Genomic DNA, 13,105 nt, shown 5'->3' with positions numbered 1-13,105 from the left:
CATGAAGATACATCCGGTCTTCCACGTCTCTCTCTATTAAAACCCGTGCAACCTCAAACCCGACTAACTAAATCTCCAAAACCTATTCTAGTTGACGGAGAACTCGAGTTTGAAGTCAAAAGCATCCTGGATTCCAAGATCTCCAAATCTAAACTATTTTACCTGATTGACTGGAAAGGCTACGGTCCCCAAGAAAGATCCTGGGAACCTGCAGAATATGTCCACGCGCCTCGTCTAATCAAAAGATTTCATCGAACATTTCCTAACAAGCCAAAACCCCCGGAGAAGCCCGGTTTGGGAGGGGCCTTGAGGGGGGGTGCTGTCATGATCTCTGCTTCCAAAAGATCAGGACTTGCCCAACTCCCTTGGAAGCAGACCCATAACCCCGGTTCCGAGTGCCAGCCAGTCCCAATTGGGACCTGTTGGACCCTGTCCTGGCGCCAGTGGCACCAGGCTCATAAAGATGCCCAGTCCCAGCGCTGGAAGCGCCGGGCTCATAATGCTTGGGTGGACTTACCTGCAGCAGACCATGCTGCTTACTTACCTGCCAGTTGAGCCCCTGATCCTCTTCTGTTTGGGACTACTTTTCCTGTTGGGTGGGGCAGGAGCCACTCCCTAGGTTCAGAACACTGGAACTCTTCTGGAAAGCAGGAACTCTTTTCTTACCTAGGCGAGGCTGTGGAAGGAGACACCTAAGCACTACAGGAGGCTATTTAAACCACACCCGATGGATGAATCTTGCTTTGCGTTATTCTGCATTCTCTGCAGCAGAACGCTCATCGTGTCTTCAGCTTCTGATCCTGGGCCTAAGGGAACAAAGGCTTATCATCCTGGAATCCAGTCTTCAGCAGCACCTGTAAAGACAAAGAAAGAACAGGTTAGCACTACGGTCTTCAGTGGCAGCGCATCTCTTACCTGGTCCATCGGCTGTCACCAACGCCTCGCGCTGCATTCCGGCATCTGAAAGACAAAGGCTTACCTACTCTTCGCATGCTCCGGAGGTCTTCGCACTGCATTCCGGCATCTGAAAGACAAAGGCTTACCTACTCTTCGCATGCTCCGGAGGTCTTCGCACTGCATTCCGGCATCTGAAAGACAAAAGCTTACCAGCTCTTCGCACGCTCCGGAGGTCTTCGGCGCTGCATCCCGCATCTGAAAGACAAAAGAAGGTGCGTTTAAAGACATTGGGCAACTTTATTACTCACGTGCCATTACTCCTTCCCACGCCGAATCTAGTGGGTATTCCAGCACCCTTCAGCTTCTCTAAAGCTCCGAACTTGTACCTACAAGATAAAAGGGACAGTTAGTGCGCATCGTGAAGCAGGCTACAAGCGCTTACTTACGTGCTTCCAGGCGCTTCTATTCCTCACGCGGGTTCGATCCTCAATTCTCTTCAGCCCACCATCTGCCATCGCCGGAACCCTGCAAAACAAGAGATATCATTACAAAAGACTTTTAAGACATTTGAAGTGCCCAGAATTTACCGCTCGTGCAGTTAACGATGGACAGCAGTCCTCTGAGGTCAAGAGCCCTGCACCCTTATCCAGTGAAGAATCTGGTTACGGCACCCTGCCCCGAGGCAGATGGAGAGCATGGCGTTCACTTACCTAAGGTGAGGGCGTTAACCTTTGGGGTTCTACAGGAGAAGAGAAAGGGAAGAGGAGAGAGGCACCCAATAACCCCAGTTCATTAATCCCATATTTTCTATCTGCAGACATCTTACTCTTCGAGTCAGACATACAGTGCACAGAGGTCCAGCCCAAAGAGCCAACCGTGTGTTACACATCACCTTTGAAGATACGGCATTCACCCAGTCAAGACCGGCGCCTCTGCGGGAATCAGGTGAGCGTTACACCCTGCCACAGTCGGGAGTCGGAGGTCAAGCAGGGGTGGCCACCCCAACAACTGAACCCCAGCAGGAGAAGGACATGCAGGCAACAACAGGCAGGGCACATGCACGGCAGCAGCAGGCTCAAGGTGGGAGCGATGATGGCTCGGAGCCATCAACATCAGTGGGGCAGGCATCGGCCGGAGGGCAGGAGGACCCTGGATTGGGAGTGTCTTCCATGTGGCAGCGGTTGGGCCAGCAGATAGATGCGAAGCGGCGGCGGGCGTAAGAAGCACGGCTCACTATGGTCAGGGCGGAGAACGGAGGTGGACATGGCATTATTCCTGCGAAACCTCGGGGCCATGGAACAGGCCCGCCTCCAGGACGTAGAGCAGGAGTTCGATGATGCCCTGGCCCGGGAAATCAACAAGTGAGCCGCAGGACTTGCCTGTCGCCATTGTATATAGCTAATTAATGTTAGGTTTCCTTTCTTTTTTTCTTTGATTTGGGGTGCTTGGCCTATGCCCCACCTTTTTGTATATAGTTGTTTAGTAGGTAGGGTTTTTTGTAGGTTTCCTTTGAATTGTTGGGCTCATGGACCCTGGATTTGTACATTGTATATAGTTGAAGACTAAATTTGACTTCATTTTTTTATTTTTTCCCATGGAGCAATGGATTTCTTTTTTCTCCTTTGGATTTGGTTTGATGGACGAACACTTTGGAGCCATTTTCATTTGGATTTATTTGGATTCTTTTTATTTGGATTCTGCATTGGTATTTATTTTTCATTTTTTTGGACATCCAGCCTTTTGTTTGTTGTTATTTTCTCTTGCATGATTTTCTTTTATTCCATTGATTTTGTATTTAATACATTTTGGTTTCATACTTCAATTGTGTGGTATTCTCTCATTGGTTTCATGCATGTCACGATGTGGGTTTTCACATTCACTTGCACCCATTGTGTGTGTGTGACGGACATGTATTGATGTACATATTTGTCATTTGGGATGTATCATTTAATGGGGATTTCAATGTGGGGTGGATGGAATACTTGGTTAGGTGTTTGGACTGGGGTGGCGTGGGGTGGGATTTGGGTGGCCTTAAGGGCCATGATTGTGGATCGTGATGACGTGTTGGGGGGGACATGAGTCAGGGCCTGCTGGCAGGTGCCCGTCACTGCTGGGTGGGTGGGCGTGCAGGGGGCCACGAGTCGGGGCCTGCTGGTGTCAGTCTGGAAAAATGGATACCTCTCATATGTGACAGCAAACATATTCTGATGGCCGTGGGCCAACCGTCTCATGCACGATATGGCAGAATATAGGTTTCCGAGTTTGCCAATGAACAGCCATTTTGATGTAACAAGAATCGCCATTTTGTTTTCTAACCATTGCTCATTGCTTTCTGTTCTTATTGCTTCACAGTACATTTTATTCTTACACTGTTCGACTGTAAAACATTGTTTTCTGCACGTGAAAGGACAAGGCCACAGGGCCGCGAGGATAACAAAAGTTTGTTGAAACACAACGTAGGCAGCGCCAGGAAGAATGCCCGGCTCCCTCCCGAATGTAGCCTTGAAGTAGAGCTTCAGGGCATTTAATCATTTCACAGCTGCCAGCCAGTCTCGTTATATGGTAGAATATGTTAGAATAAAGCAGCTACAGGCTTCAATTATGCTCTTCTTACAGCCCCCCTTGCTGAGCCCCGTTGGAGCATGTCGGCTCCCAGGACACAAATAGCACCTCATAGATAGCAAGGTCTGGAATGCAACTCTTCCCACGTATGTAGCTTGCTTCCAAGAACAGAAGCGCTGTGTTCTGTTCAACAACTGAAAGATGCTTCCGCACTCACAAATTGCAAATTGTTACTAGAATAGATATTTGAAGGTGTCATAGTTGTCGAAAGTGTCCATCATCACAGCAAGTTCAAAGAAACCCAATAAAGGGGGGGTGTTAAACATGTCATAGCTGATTTTATGATATGCATTTTGTATATATGTAACTGATGTATGTAATTCGCTCTCTTGCGTCCCTCGAGGTCTAGAGATACACGTCGCGGGGCGTGAGACCGAGTTGGCCAACTGAGACTTTTGCTTTGCAATAAACCCTAGCTTTGGGAATACAACCTCGTGTCTGGCGTATCTATTGTGTGTGGTGACTTGGCTTGTTTCTATAGACGTAAAGGACCCTTGGGGCCCCTTTCAAGATGGCGCCCGAATAGGGACCCTCCCCCACTTGTTCCATCGCATATGTTGTAATTGAGTAAGGCGGAGAACGACGAGGACGGGACGATCGAGCCGGGATCAAGAGGTGTTCGGGGCACCCTGTAGAAGTGATGAGAGACTCCTTTGCAGATCTGCACACATCTGATCCCTGATCGACATGCCTGGGTAGAGAACAAGGAGGCGAGGATCCCGAAATGAGGCGGAAGCCAAGAAACGCAGACACGAGGTCATTGGGTGCGTCATTATACAGACGACTTGTGTCCGAAAGGACAAATTGATTTATCAGGTGAGTCATTCTCTGATTCAACGTAATCCTGATATTGGTTGAGAGTTGACTTTGCAAAATCAAACGCCCTAGGTAAGGGTGATTAACCAGGGGGAAGGCTGAAACATGCCTTGGGTATTGTCCACCCTAGCAGGGTTTTTCCACTGTGGTAGACATTCTTTGGAAGATGGCCAAATTGTACCTCCTGGGGGAACGCCGGCATATGAGATGTATGTGAAGTATGGAGTGGGTGCGATAATATTCTGTGAGACTTGGCATAGGCAAACCAGAAAGCAACAAGACCATCAGTGGCCGCTTAATGGTAGTTTTGAGATAGCGAGAATAGATAACTTGGAAAGGGTGTTGATAAGAAAGAAAGCACGTCCTGCAGCATTTGATATCGTTAAGGACTGAAGAAGGGAAGCAATGCTCCGATTTAGAAGTAGAGCGAAGCATGCGCACAGGCATAAATCAAAAGGTGAAGTAGCGGAAGAGAAAGAAGAGGAGGAGTGGACTGAGAGTCTAAGGAGGGCAAGTAGGCGTGACCAGTTGAATATAGAAAAAATATACCCACAACGAGAATTACACATAGCAGATGAATTGATAGAAAACATATTGACCCATACAAAACAAGGCCCAAGATCAGAAGTGAGGCCAGACACGTCAGTAACTAGTGCCCAAACCCTGCCCGTAGCCCAAGCTCTCCCTCCGGTAGCTCAAGCCCTCTCACAGCCACCACGCAAGTAACACTTCCTATTAGCCAACCAGGCCCACAACAGACACTCCCTGTTCCCATTGTCCGATTCGCACCTCCCGCCTCAGACACAGACTCGGTACCGTCCGTTCCTCCCGGGGTTGAAGTTGAAACCACGGGGCGAGAGGCGGGACTGAACAACGGGGATGCATGAGGATAACTCGCAGTGCGATCAGCAAAGAAAGGAAGTTGGAATTGCAGCAACAGGCAGAGATATATATAGACGGGAATGATGGGGCGACAACATTGGCTTCGATACATGACTTCCGAAGAAGCAACGAAAGACAGGTAGTGCTGGAATGCATGGGTGAATATTTGGTGGAGAAATGAAAACAGTTAATTGGGAAATTACCATCACAGCGATTGTTAGATTTGAATGCATTAGCACGCTGTAGGGAGAGGGATGAAGAAGTGAGAGAACATGTATATGGACTTTTTGAACTTAAAGATGAATTAGATAATGATTATGCCGAAATGTTTACTACACCTGGGTACAGGAGTAGGGATATCGGGAGACATAGGAAGGAAACTGTAGAGCCATATATACAACGACGACATTCAATGTCGTCAGTACAGAGGGGCGACAAGTTGAAAGTATGTATACGAGAAGCGTTTAGATGGATGTCAGATCCCAGTATCCCCACAATGGAGATACATGAGATATTTGATGAATATTCCATGCCCATGAAAAGAAAAGCACTGCAGTCGATGGCTGAACATCTATTAGACAAAGATATAAAAAACGATAAGGCCAGCCCACCCGAAATAATGGCAGTATATAAAAGAGCACTAGAACGAGGGACAGGAGAAACAGCCCTATCGCTTGATCTGGGAATATTGTTACACATGAGAGAAGGGGGAGGGACAGTAAGTGGGGCATTTCCTATGAGAGAGGTCCCACCTACCTTGTGCCCAAACTAGAGGTTCCCGCAGCGGGCAATGTAGCAGCACAGGTAACACCAGCCCATTATACCGCCCAATATGTGCATGTCCCCTTTTCCAGACAGGAGGTGAACAACATAAAACAGATGATTCCTGATATAAGAAAGAATCCTGCAGGGTTTTACAAGGAAGTAGAGTCCTGCCTGCAATCATCTGTGCTTACCATGGGTGACATAGACCTAATATTCCCAGTAATCCTGCCAACAGACATATGGAAACAAATAAGAAAGGTGGATGATACAAGGACCTTTGGCGCCACATGGGTGGACTTGATAATAGTAGACAGGAATAAAGCGGTTGGAGGAACACCGGGACCGAACCTGGTAGCATTACCAGCACGAATAGTACAGAAATGGAAAGAAATTGTCCCAGAGAAAAGAATTCAATGGGACAAATTGACTGCATGTGTACAAGGCAAGGATGAGTTAGCTACAGATTATTTTAATAGATTTGAAGAAGTATTTACAGACTTCAGTGGGCAGGATGTGAGTTCGGAAGCGGGAAAGAGGTTATTTGTTGACAAATATGTGAGGGGGTTAAAACTTCCAATCCAGGATCTAATAATGACATCAGAGAGTGCATGGCAAGCAAAAACGCTGGGCGAAGTATTACACATGGCCCAATATTATGAGAACAGAGTGACTGCGGATAAAGAGAAAGAGGAGAAGGACAGGGTAAATCTGAAAACGCGGGTACTACTGCAGCAAGTAGTAGGACATAATAGAGGGAGAGGGAACGCACAAGGAAGGAGTAATTTGAATATGCATGGGGGAACAGTGGGACCAAATCAGTGTGCGTATTGTAAGGAGGAAGGACACTGGCGAGCGCAATGTCCGCATCTGCAGAACAGAAATGGGTCAGGTCAGAGGAGACAGCATAGAGGACACCAAGGAGCGAATGGACCAAATAGGAATAGTATGCAGCAGCACCACAATAATGGAGGTTAATCAAAACCAAGCCCAAAACCAAAGTGCCCCTAACCAGAGTCAGGGACAGCAAAACCAACAGTATGGAAACCAGAGTGGGGGAAATAGAGGGAAGAGTGGGAACGTTTTCGATACACAGCCAAACACGTATTACAGTAACAGCAATGATTACACATCGGACGATGTGTTATTTCCCCAATAGGACAGCCCAGGAAAGGGGTCGGAACCAGTGTTTATTCCCGTGAATCAAAGAGGACCCTACGTAGAAATGAGAGTCGGGAATGAGGAGCACCGCTTTCTTGTAGATACAGGAGCACAAAAGTGTTCAATAGACCACCACTTGGTTCCGGATATACCACTGTCAGGGCAAAAGAATGTTTCCGTAGGGTTCGCAGGTACACCAGTCATAAACCCAGTGTCCCAACCAGTCCCAGTTACTATAGGACCATTCACTGAACATTGTTCTTTCCTTTTATCAGAAAATTGTGGGGAGAACTTGTTGGGATTAAATTTGTTGAAACAATTAGGTTCCGTTATACATTGCACGGCAGACGGCGTGTTCCTAACAATTTGGCCACAAGATGCCCCTGTGTCAGAATTCATGTCTGAAACTTTATCAGGAGAACTAAGTAAAGTGCCAACCTGTATATGGGCAATGCATGACAACGATGTAGGATGTTTGAAAATAGAGCCAGTAAAAATAATTTTGAAAGAAGGTGTTACCCTACCGCGAATTCCCCAATACAGAATTTCGGCTGAAGGTGAGAAAGGATTGAAGAGTATTGTTACAGATTTGGTGAAATTAGGGGTGATTGAAGAAATTACAGGCAGTACATGCAACAGCCCGATTCTTCCAGTTTATAAAAAAGGAGGCAATGAAGTACCATATCGTTTTATAATTGATTTGCGCACGCTAAACAAAGTAGTAGATCCACAATTTCCTTTAGTGCCAGATGTCACTACAATATTGACAATGATACCTGTTTCAGCAGAATATTTTAGTGTAGTTGATCTAAAAAATGTGTTCTTCAGCATTCCAGTGGACAAGGACAGCAGATATTTGTTTGCGTTCACATTAGGAGGACGATCATTTACATTCACGTGGATTCCGCAAGGTTATACGGAAAGTCCGAGTATTTACAGTAGAGCATTGAAAGAGCAGCTAGACATGCTAGACTTACCAGTGGGTTGCATACTCTTGCAATACATAGACGATCTATTATTAGCTGCTGACACAGAGGAGATTTGTAAAGAAAGCACTGTATTACTACTGTCACACCTAGAGGCACATGGCCATAAAGCTAGTTTGAAGAAATTTCAATATAATCGAAAGGAGGTGGCCTATTTAGGCTACCTACTTTCGTAAGAAGGGAGAAGGCTAACGCCAGAACGCATAGAAAGTATTTCTTGTATGCCTATTCCAAAGACACAGAAAGGAGTCAGAACCATAATAGGCATGGCTTCATATTGCCGACAATGGATTGGTAATTTTGCGTTAATTGTGAAACCGATGGTGAATTTGACTAGAAAGGATGCGGCTATGCCTTTACAGTGGGATGAGGAATGTCAGAAAGCATTTGATCAATTAAAAACTGCATTATGTTCGGCTCCAGTTTTGGGCACGCCGAATTATGAGAAGGTTTTAGACTGTTTGTGTGTGAAAGTGAAGGATGTGCATTGGCGGTTTTGACACAGGAACAAGGTGGAAGAAATAGGCCATGCAGCTATTTTTCTTCTGCGCTGGACCCTGTAGCGCGCGCACTACCACAATGTTTGCGATCTGTCACGGCAGCTGCTGGGTCAGTGAAACAAACGGAAGGGATGGTATTGGGGCATACTTTAATTCTGATGGTGCCACATGCCATAGACGTTCTATTAAATAGAACGCAGACGCAACACCTTACCTCTGCTAGGTTGACAAGATATGAGATTATCTTGTTCGCGCCCCATATCCAAATTATGAGGTGTAGTGCTTTGAATCCTGCAGAGCTAATGCCACTACCCATAAAAGAAATTGGGGAGAATGAATCACCCACCCATGATTGCTTAATGGTCACTGAGGAAGAAACCAAGGGGAGAGTTGATTTAAGTGATACCCCACAGAAAGAGCCAGATGGAGAGTTATTTTGTGACAGCTCATGTTTTAAATTACCTGACGGCACGACAACTGCTGCGTACGCTATCACTACCCTAGAAAGTGTTGTAGAAAGCAAAAGAATCCCCTACAACTCGGCACAAGCCGCAGAGATAATAGCATTAACCAGAGCCTGCGAGATTTCTGAAAATTTGAATGTGAATATATATACTGATAGTCAGTATGCTTTTGGGGTGGTTCATAACTTTGGTCGACTCTGGGCTGAGAGAGGGTTTTTGACATCACATGGTGCCAGAATTCAACATGGCCCTTTGATTGTACGATTGCTGTCTGTACTCACGCTTCCAAAACGCCTAGCAATAGTGAAATGCGAGGCACACAAAAAGGTAACATGCAAAGAAGGAGAGGGAAACGCGTTTGCAGACAGAATTGCAAAAGAAACTGCCACTGATTTAAATACCAAAATGATAACGGTTCAGACTGAGGAAGTACCCTGTATGATAGAAAATGGAGTTGCCACTGTTAAAGAAATGCAGGCCGAAGCTACGGCCGATGAAATACAAGGGTGGGCAGAGGGCTCTGCTGAGTTAGATCTGGAAGGTTGTTGGGCGGACAAGGGAACTAGAAACTGAATGTTGCCAAATTCATATGCGACTGCAATGGTCACAATGGCCCACAGCCCTACCCACATCTGTGCGAAAAAGATAATACAGCACCTATCCACAGTATGGCAGAATGTAAACATAAAGAAGAATGCAGAGAGGTTGGTGCAGAACTGTATCACGTGTTTACAACACAATGTAGGAAAGGGAACAGTGACTCCAATAGGCAGTTTTGGCCCGCCCTCTATGCCTTTTGAGGTGATCCATTTTGATTTCATAGAGATGGAGAGATGCCAAAATTTGAAATATGTCCTAGTGGTGATTTGTGCATTCAGTAAGTGGGTGGAGGCATATCCCTTAAAGGACTGCACAGCAATGAGCATGGCAAAAGTAATGCTTAAAGAATATTTTTCCCGTTTTGGCTTGCCCCGTGTCTTATGGTCAGATAATGGCCCGCATTTTGTGGGTGCAGTGGTGTTACAGATATGTGCGGGTCTTCAGATCGATAAGAGATTCCATAGTTCAAGGCATCCGAGTTCGGCCAGTCTTTTGGGGAGGCACAATGGGATTCTCAAGTCAAAGATCAGTAAAATATGTGCGGGAAGCAAGTTGAGTTGGGTGGATGTATTACCAATAGCGCTATTATGCATGCATACGTCTGTACAGGCTAAAACTGGGCTCTCCCCATACAAAATCGTAATGGGGTGGCCGGCAAATGTTTGGTGCGCACCTCAGCCAAAACGACTTAGAGAGGTAGAACATCCTGTGCTTAGTCCTTATTGTGGCCTTTTAATGCAGAAATTGCGTTTGATTCATCAGCAGGTGCAGGAGGCATTACCAGTGAGATACACCGGTCCGGGGCACACGCTGGAGCCAGGAGACTGGGTGCTGCTTAAAAATTTTGAAAGAAAGTCATTGTTAGCACCCAGGTGGCACGGTCCCTATCAAGTACTCTTGGCAACGCAGACGGCGATACGGGTGGATGGACGGAAGTCGTGGATCCATGCCACCCATGCCAAAAAGGTTCCAACGTCACTGAAAGACTTGCCTGACCCAGACAACCAGAAAGAGGCAGCGGTCCCAGAAACAGAAGAAATTGTTGTCATTAAGCAGCCACCAAATCTGCCCAAAAGAGAAGTGAAACTCGAAACAAAGCCTGAGACGACTGCCAAAAAAGGGGAAGGGCAAAGAGTGCCCCAACGTTGCCCAGCAGAATCGACATCACTGTTGGCCGACACGAAATCTGCCTTGCAAATACCAGCAGAAACTAAACGTGTACCCCTTTGGCGCCGACCAGCACTTGCCAGCACGCCAAAGACCGAATCTGCATCACTGGCGTGGCGCACACCAGCACCTGCAGTAGAGCCACAGGCCGACTTTGAGCCTGAATCTGGAAGTGCACTGGCACTGTTCACGGATCACACGATACCAGGAGTGAGGCGATACAATTTGCGGCCAAGAAAGACAAAGTGATCCACAGTTCTTTGGCGTTTATATCAACCTCTGGTTCTGCTCATGGACGGAGAAGGAACTAGAGGTGTAGAGGAGAGAAGCGTGAGAATTGTGCAGGTCGGACAATTCAAGACTCGCAGCTCCTCAGTGCGATCATAAAAAGTACATGTGTCTGGAACCAGAGCGGACAAGCTGGGCGCACATGGTACTAAGGCAATAAGATAACTGATCAAGAGTCCTCTGAGCAGTATGAGAAAGGACAAGTGATCTTGCCAAAAAAATAAAAATAATAAGCAAATTCAGGCTATAAAGGACTTGCAGAACTGAACTGTGACAATTCCGTTGAACTTATTGACATCAGAGCAAGCGCAATGAAGAGAGATATCCACGACAAACTGTAATAAGGAAGAAGTAGGACGATGAGAAACATGTCAGGACCAGTTCCAGCCTCCTCCTGCACCACTGCTGAGAATGAGTCAATTATAAAGACTGTAAGCTTAAGAAAAACGCGTGGTAAAAAGATGTTTATGCTGGCACTGACAATAATTATGTGCTTTATAAGCGTGGTAGCACCAATAACGACAGCCCTGGTATTATGGTATGTGGAATCGATACACCCATTAGAAATGTTTTTACCAATCGTTAATATATCCACTACTGAAAGCCCGGTTCAGGTGATTACTTATACACTGCCGCCAATGGAAGAAAGACACAGGGAAGGGTTTGGGAACAACACATTGTTATTAATTATGAATATGACACATGCAATTCTGAAGAAAACAAATTGCTGGGTATGTGCCCATTTACCACAGCATGCTGGGAAAGGAATAGGTTGGTATGTACAGCCATTACCATTAAGTTCTGCATGTAGTGCATCTTTAAGTGCAATGTTCTATGGGAAATGGAATAAGAGTAGTATGGGTCAATTAGACAGAACCAACATGAATGAGTTTGAGGAAATAATAATGAAGCCTGTGGGTTGCTCCATATTCCATAAAGCACAAGGAATGGCCCCAGAGCCCACGAGGAAAAGTACGCGAAAGATAACACGACAAAATAGACGAGATAGATTGTCCCCACCAAAAAAAATATCTGTGATGATGTTTCGTGTAAGAACAGACGGGGACAAAGATGCAATCCCCCCTTCTTACACAGTGAATTATAGCCCAAGAACTGTCCCTTTTTGTCTAAAAAAGAAAGGCTCCTTTTCAGTCGGAACATATACTGGGTGAATACAGTGGTATTGAAATGGGAAATAGAACCAGTATATGTGGGAGATCCAGTTTATTTTATATGCAGAGAGAAAGCATATCCTTAGTTGCCCAGAAACTGGGGAAGTACATGTTACCTAGGTCTACTGTTCCCAGGAGTATTCCTCTTAGAAACAGCAGACATGGCCAGACTATCCAGAGCTAGAGTCAAAAGGACTAGCGAGGGTGTTTTGATAGCGACTGACGTAGCAAAATCATTCATTCCATTCTTGGGGCAGATAGTGAACTCCTATAATATAAGGCAGCTGTCCAGAATACTAAAAAATACCATAAACACAACAACAGATATACTATTTAACATGACGTTGGAAAAAAGAGGAATCAGGTTAATGACGCTGCAAAATAGAATGGCTCTCGATGTGATCCTGGTTGACCGTGGGGGAATTTGCAAAATAGTGGGATCAGCGTGTTGTGTATATGTAGATGACTATTCCCCTACAACCTTTGAAGCAATAAAGAAAATGCATGTCCTAAGTTCCGAACTCCCTACTGGAGAAGGAAGCTGGGGAATAGGGTCTTGGTTTTGGGGAATACTGCGTTCTTGGGGATGGAAGTTGATTTCAATATTAGTAGTGGTGTTTGGAATATTCATAATGTGCTGTTGTTGCATACACTGCCTAACAATAATTTGCGCTGAGGTAACTGAGGGATGTACTAAGGAATGTATGCATATTATGACCAAAAGAAAACTCATGGTCGGGCTGACCAAGACACAAATGAGATGAAAACAGTAAAAGAATTGATGGCTA

This window comes from Ambystoma mexicanum, chromosome 5q (genome assembly GCF_040938575.1).
Source record: "Ambystoma mexicanum isolate Mex_15411 chromosome 5q, UKY_AmexF1_1, whole genome shotgun sequence".
Taxonomy (NCBI): domain Eukaryota; kingdom Metazoa; phylum Chordata; class Amphibia; order Caudata; family Ambystomatidae; genus Ambystoma; species Ambystoma mexicanum.
This window is presented reverse-complemented; position numbering follows the sequence as displayed.